This window comes from Amblyomma mixtum, chromosome 9 (assembly GCF_055824585.1).
Source record: "Amblyomma mixtum isolate Tamu chromosome 9, ASM5582458v1, whole genome shotgun sequence".
Classification (NCBI taxonomy): domain Eukaryota; kingdom Metazoa; phylum Arthropoda; class Arachnida; order Ixodida; family Ixodidae; genus Amblyomma; species Amblyomma mixtum.
In genome coordinates, this window is record NC_143020.1 from 593,284 (window position 1) to 600,132 (window position 6,849).

Here is a 6,849-nt window from a genome sequence, read left to right on the forward strand (position 1 = left end):
ATACTGTTCTCTCGAGCGTGTTGCGGCACAAGCTCAATTAGAAGGTGGTCAATGTCTTCAATCACTTTAGAGTTGGAGATGGTGGTGATTGAACGACGAACCAGAAATGCTACCCGAGGGGGCGTAGGAGATGTGGGCAGAACAGGAGCGTAGCCGGGTAGGGTGAGTGCGTTTGAGGGTTCCTTCAGGGCAAGGATGTCGGGTCCTGTAGCGCAGGACAGCATTTGGTGGATCACCTGACGCTTCTGGCCAAATCCCCGGCAGTTACACTGCCAGAGGGTAAGACTACGGATTGGAACTGCCATCAGGACAATCTATGGAGGAGGGAGCTGTAGCGGGGGGTTGGGAGCCCTGAACTATGGAAGGGATAGGGTTGCCCTGTTCTTCTGGTGCTTTGGGCTTCTTGCGTCTGTTTGGTGTGAGGTCACGCTTTGGGAGCCGGGACTCAAGATCTTTACAGCGGTCAGAGAATCCTTGCGTGAGCACGTCGAATCGATGCTTAAGAACAGCGTTGTCTTCTGTTATGCGGATTACTGCGTCTTTGAGGGGTGCGCATTCCTCGTTGATGCGAGTTACACCGTCCTGCAATTTTGCCTCAAAGCGAGCTGCAAACGTTTTAAGCAGGGTTGGTATGTTGTTTAGTGAGATGGGTGTGGAGGGAAGGGGCGTTGTGCACGGAGGTGAATTTGTAAAGGAATCAGTGTCAACCTCTATTGCTAGCAAATCAGGAGAGGAATTAGGCTCGGAGTGGGTGGACGAGGTATGGGCGGTAGGCGGGCTGGGGGGGGGGGGGGGGGGGGGGCGGAGTTTGGGATGTGGTAGAGCAGGGGCAGGTGGAATGGTAGAACCAGCGGCAAGAGCACTTATCTGGGCTTCCAGCTTGGCGATATGTTGACGGAGGGCAGCGGCTTGTGCTCGGGCTGCTGTAGCTTCTACTTTAGACACTGCTGTCTCCTTCCGTGATTTTTCCAGGGCTTGTTGCAGACTGGGTAGTACTGTCAAGGATGTCATGTGCCTGTGTGAAGAGGTGGAAGTGTCCCAGACTTGTTTCAACGGTACTGTCCACGCTTGTTTGTTTTGGTTGGGCTGGGTGAGTCCGGACGACAACTGGGGAAAATTGTCTTTGGATAGGACCAAGTCTTCAAGCTGCGTTTGTGGGTGGTTTGGCTGTTTCTGTGGCTGGTGGAGGTTCCGTCCTTGCAGGATCCCGTGCCTGTCAGGTGTGGGCCCTCGCACAGAATGCACTTGGGCGTGCAAAGAGTGCCTTGTTCGGAGTGTTGTGTTCCACAACAGGAGCAGATATTTGTCTTGGGGCTCGGGCATACGTCGTGGCGGTGGCCCGGCTGTCTGCAGTTAGTATAGGCATCCGGACTGCCACGGTATGGGGTGCAGCGGTGGATGGCTCCCGTGTATTTGATGGAGGGGGATGATCGGGATGGAGTGTGTCTTTCCCATGCGTCGTGCTGCTAGTATGGTGTATTCCGGATTTCTGGTGACCATGCCTTGGTAGAGTTGCGTTGGCGTCTCGTCGTCATAGACGTTCGTGATGACTTCTCTGGCAGCCCCCGGTGGTGGTGCCAAGTATGTCGCGCACGGACATGTTTTGTCTCCGATGGTGAGGGAGTCCAGCGTCTTGAGAGTCTCGACTGTTGGGAAATGTGTGGTTGCCATGGTGAAAGTATTGTTGGTCGGGTGGATGCGCAGGCAGAAGTCGTCCGGTGGAATGATATCGAGCTGGGTCTGCACTGTCTTCAAGAGCCGGGGTCTTGGGACATCTTGGAGTCGTAGTTCACCTCGCGGGCGAACGACTACTCGAGTAGCGTTAGGTGGGAGCAGTGGTAACCGCTTGCTGCGCTGCACTGCGAGGCGAGCCTCCTTAGTCGCAGGTGGTAGACGGGCCGGCGTCTTGCCGCTGCCGGTTACGGCTGCTGCCTCGCGCGACGCGTTGTTGGCTTTCGGGTGAGCTGCGTCTCAGGTTGCGTTGTCGGAGCGTTAAGGCTTCGGCGAACTGGCCGGTCGGGAGGCGTAGGCTTTATATATAACCGGTGTCCAGTCGCTTGAGTTTTGCTCTTCCGCGGTGATGGTGCGGCCTTCAACGGTTACCTCCATGACAACGGCTGCCGTCGCCGACGGAGTCGGCGGAGGGGAGGAATCCGAGTTCGGCCTTGCTGTGCGGCCTGGCGTCTCGGTCCGATAGTCGCTCTTCTCTCAGAAAAGGTCCGAATTTGCCCGTAATGGGCGACTTCCGTGTCCTCCTTAGACACTTATGACGATTTTCGAGCAGATTAGTGGGCGTAGGAAAGATTGGGTAGGAGACGCACGTGCCGTTTGCCGGAGCCGACGTTGCAGGCATCCGCTCCCGTTGGCCCCCTTGCGGCGAATCCCAGTAACTGTGAATCCGCGTCCAGGGGCGATAGGATAGGATAGGAAAACTTATTGTCCAACAGACAGAGGGTAGCCAGAGGGCTACCCGCCTAGACGCGGGCCGAAAGGTCTTGACTCTCGGCGGCGGCTTCGGGCAGTCGGACGAGTTGTAGCTGAGTCGCCGGGTCGGAGCTCAGTAGTAAGGTCTCCCATTGATCTTTCGTCATTTACCTCGTCCATCCCGGGGGTCCTGAGGACATTCCCATAGTATGTGGTCCAAGGTGGCCCTAAGGTCGCAGTTTGTGCATTTGTCTGAAAATTGCCCTGAGTACATTAGACTCCCGAGGGCCGGGTTTGGAAAGGTGTAAGTTTGTAACCGGCGCCAGTTGATGGCTTGGTATCTGGACAAGGATCTATCCGCTGGAGAAAGTCTAGCTCGTTGCAAACGATAGTGCTGTGTAATTTCTGTGTATGTCACCATGCGATCCCTGTCGGTAAAGACCACCTCGCTCGGGTCCGCCCGGAAGGAAAAGCCTCGGGCGAACTCGTGGGCCGTCTCATTGCCAGGCAGGGATGCATGTGCTGGTGTCCAGACTGGTGTAATCTTCCGGTCTGTTACATGACGGCTTAGAATTGTATTCGTTAGAGGGGAGACCCGGCCCCTGCTGAAATTTAGTATGGCTACTTTGGAGTCACTGATGATGTACCTCGCTTTTGTGCCTACATAAGGCAGTGCTATGGCAGCTTCCTCGGCAGTCTCTGGGTTACCCGTGAGTATGGAGGCACTTATTTTAAGGAGTTGTTTAATATTGACGACCGCAATGGTCATCGTATTCTTACCATACTCAGCGGCATCCACGTAGACCACGTCCTCGTCTTTGTAGGAACGGAAGCGTTTCTCTAGCGCCTCTGCCCGTTTGGCCCGACGCAGTGAGTGATGAATAGGATGCATATTCCTCGGTAATGGGGGTACAATTATATTGTCCCGAATTTCTCCGAGCATGTCAACTTTGGCTTTTGTTCTGTTATCTCGGCCCAGATTGAGTTTTTCTAGAATGGGCCTACAGGTTGTGGTCCCGGCTAAGCGTTCGATTTGGGACGTAATAACTGCTTCCGTAATTTCTTCCAGAGAATTGTGCATGTCTATATCTAGGAGGCGGTGAGTGGATGTACGGATGGGCAATCCTAGAGCTTGTTTCGTGCACCGCTGATAACTCCATCTATCTTTTCCTTTTTTGAAACTTTAAGATCAAGGAACGGGGCAGCATACGAGATAAAGCTTACTACGAACGCCTGTACCAGCCGCAGGAGATTCTGCTCTTTCATGCCGTGTCTCCTGTTGGCAATCCGCTGTATGAGTCGCATCGTTTGTTGCGCGCAATTTTCCATCTTAGTTATTGCATCACCGTTATGCCCGTTGCTTTGTATAATCATGCCTACAATTCTGACTTTTTCAACACGTGGAATCTCCGCCCCTTGCGTTTGTAATCTGATGTTAGGGATGGTTCTAGTTTGTCTTTGATGCAGCGCTCGATAAAAAGAAGTTCAGATCTCTGCGGCGAGCATTACAAGCCCCTACGGCTGACATAGTTTTCTACCTCATTTATGGCCTTCTGTAGCGTACGTTCGATGTGCGCGTCGTGTCCATGGGTCATCCACATGGTGATGTCGTCCGCATACATGCAGAAGAAGCCATCTATCCCCTCCAGCCTCTTCGATTAGCCGTATCATAGCCACGTTGAAGAGAAGAGGGGAAAGTACCGAACCCTGCGTGGTGCCTATGCTGCCTTTCACTTTCACCAAAGTGGATGCGCGCTATCCTGACTGAAGGAAAATTGGCAATGTAGCTGTATGTGTGTTCCCCGACGTTTAAAAGAGCCAAGATTTCTAGTATCGCCTCGTGTTTTACATTATCGAAAGCTTTAGTGAGGTCAAGTCCCACTATTACTTTCGCATCGAGCGACTTAGTGCCTAATATGTCATGTTTGAGCTGTATCATGAAATCCTGCGTGGACAAATTAGATCTAAAACCTATCATCGAATGGGGGTATAAGTCATTGTCTTCGATGAAATTTAGTCGCGTTTGTATCACATGTTCCATCAGTTTGCCGACGCTAGATGTGAGGGATATAGGCCTTAGATTTTCTAGATTGAGCGGTTTCCCTGGCTTAGGTATGAAAATTACCTCAGCGGTTTCCCACTGTTTGGGAATCTCACCCTTCTCCCAGCATTCTTGCATGAAATTGGTCAGCGCTATTATAGATTTCTCATCTAGGTTTCTTAGAATTTTGTTGGTTACACCTTCGGGTCCGGGGCTGATTTGGTTTTCAGCTTTAGTATTTCTGCTCGGACCTCGAATTCGTGAATAGGGGCGTAAAGTTTGCTGTTGGATTTACCCTCATAACGTGGTAAGGAATTTTGGTGGCGGAGCCTATATATCGACAATGAATTGCATCGAAGAGTTCCTGTTCCGAACCTTCAAATTTATAACATAATTTCTGTAAATGTTGTCGCTGTGTGAATTTACTACCTTCTGGATCGAGGAGGTGGCAAAGGAGGTTCCATGTTTTGGATAGGCCGATATTGCCCTCAAGCTGGTCACACATTGCTTCCCAGTTCTGATCGCACAGTCTAAGTGCATATTCCTCAATCGCTTTGTTGTGGCGCGCTAGGCGTCTTCTAGACTGCGATTCCACTTTTGTCGCTTTAATCGCTTTTCCATACTAGCTTTGGCCTCCCACAAATGAAGAAGGCGGCTGTCTAGTACTTCAAGTTCCGCATTGTTGTCGAGTGTTTTAGTCGCATTCTTAGCTTCACTGCGGGGTTCCTCCGCCCATTGTTCTATGTTGGTGATTTCTGCCTTTCTCCCGTCCTGGTTACGAGCGTCGCGGAAAGCGTCCCATTCGATAATACGCGGGGAGCGCATTTGGCGCTTGGCAGGGCCAATGTCAGTTTCCGTGACAAGTATATAAGGGTCACTGCCTAGGTTTAGCAAGGATTTTGACCAATCAGCTGTACCCGCATTCTTCACCGGGGTGAGGTCTGGGGACGTGTCAGCGCACACGCTGTTACCCATTCTTGTGGGGGGGAGAGGGGTCGTGAGCAGGGTGAAGCCCATTTGCTGTATGTCGAGCCATAGCTCTCTCCCCTTCGTACAGGGCCGCGGGTAGCCCCACGCAGGGTGGTGGGAATTGAAGTCACCTAGAATAACCAGCGCGTGCTTGTTGCCGATGCGCATCGCTTTTCTGAAGAGCGAGTCGAATTTAACTTTCTTTTGACTTGGAGTGCTATAAATATTAAGAATGAAAAAACTGCGTTGGGTCTTTTTGGCCGGAATATGTTCGCCGAGGACGTGCTGTATGTAGCGGATGCCCGTGTCATGCTCAATGGCCGTAATATTCCTTCTAGCGAATGTGGTAACATTATGTTTGTCGCCTGCGGAGTTAAAAGCTTGATAACCAATTAATTTTGACGCGCCTTCAGTTTCCTGGAGGGCGATAACCTCTGGGTGGACCTTCAGAGACGCAAGGAGCTGCTGGAAGATCGGACTTTTCCGTCGAAACCTCCGGCAGTTCCATTGCCACAGCGAGTAGTTGTTATTCTTTGTGTAAATGGCCATATTGAATTTGCTGAATGGTATTTTCCACAGTTTGCTGCCATATGTTGATGGCTAAGAGCTCATTCCTGTGTCCTTGTGTTACGCCTTTGAGTCCCTGTATTGCGGAGTGGATCGACTGAATTTGGCTTTGCATGTTGGTTTCCAATGCCTGAAATTGCGCTTGCATTTTGTTATCCAAGGCCTGAATCTGGGCCTGAATGTTGGTCTCCAGTTTATGGCAGACTTCCTCTAGCGTAAGTTCGGGTTGTGCGCCCTCTAACGATTTTCTCTTGCTGGGTGGTGGTAGGGATTTCTCCACCACCATCGTACTCTCATGGGTATTATTTCTCGGTTTTTCGGGTTCTGTCGTTTCTTATCTATCTGGATCTTAAGCTGCAGCTGCTTCTTAAGTTCCGCGTTTTCATTTTGAAGGGCCGTAACCGCACCGGTTGATTTTTGCACCATGCGTTTAAGTTGTAAGATGTCCTCAGACCCTCAGCGTGGATGAGTATGGAAGACCTTATCTACAAAGCTCACCCTCTTGTGGTCATCCGGCACGTTGGTCTTGTCCGTGGGCGGCGTTGACCCTTGCTGATGAGAGTCAGAGCGTCCCTCGATTTTGGGCCGGGCTCCGGTGTACCATTTGTTGCCAGTGTTGTCCTGCCCCCTGGAAGCGGAGCGCTTGCGAGAGCTGGAGTGGCCCCTGGAGCTGGAACGATCCCGGGAGCCGGAACGACCCCGGGAGTTGGAATGTCCCCGGGAGCCTGAAGTGCCTTTGCAGCTGAGGCGGTCCCGGGAACTCGAGCGACCTCGGGAGTTGGAGCGTCCCGTGAGCTGGGCGTGACCACCAGAGCCTGTCCCCGACTGAAGGCGCGGGAGGGAGTCCT

At 52.1% G+C, this 6,849-nt stretch overlaps 1 pseudogene; it reads right to left on the reverse strand.

Moving 5' to 3' along the window:
- Window positions 1-2,474: 2,474 nt before the first annotated feature.
- Window positions 2,475-3,367, reverse strand: LOC149328021 (uncharacterized; annotated as a pseudogene).
- Between the last annotated feature and the right edge of the window lie 3,482 nt (window positions 3,368-6,849).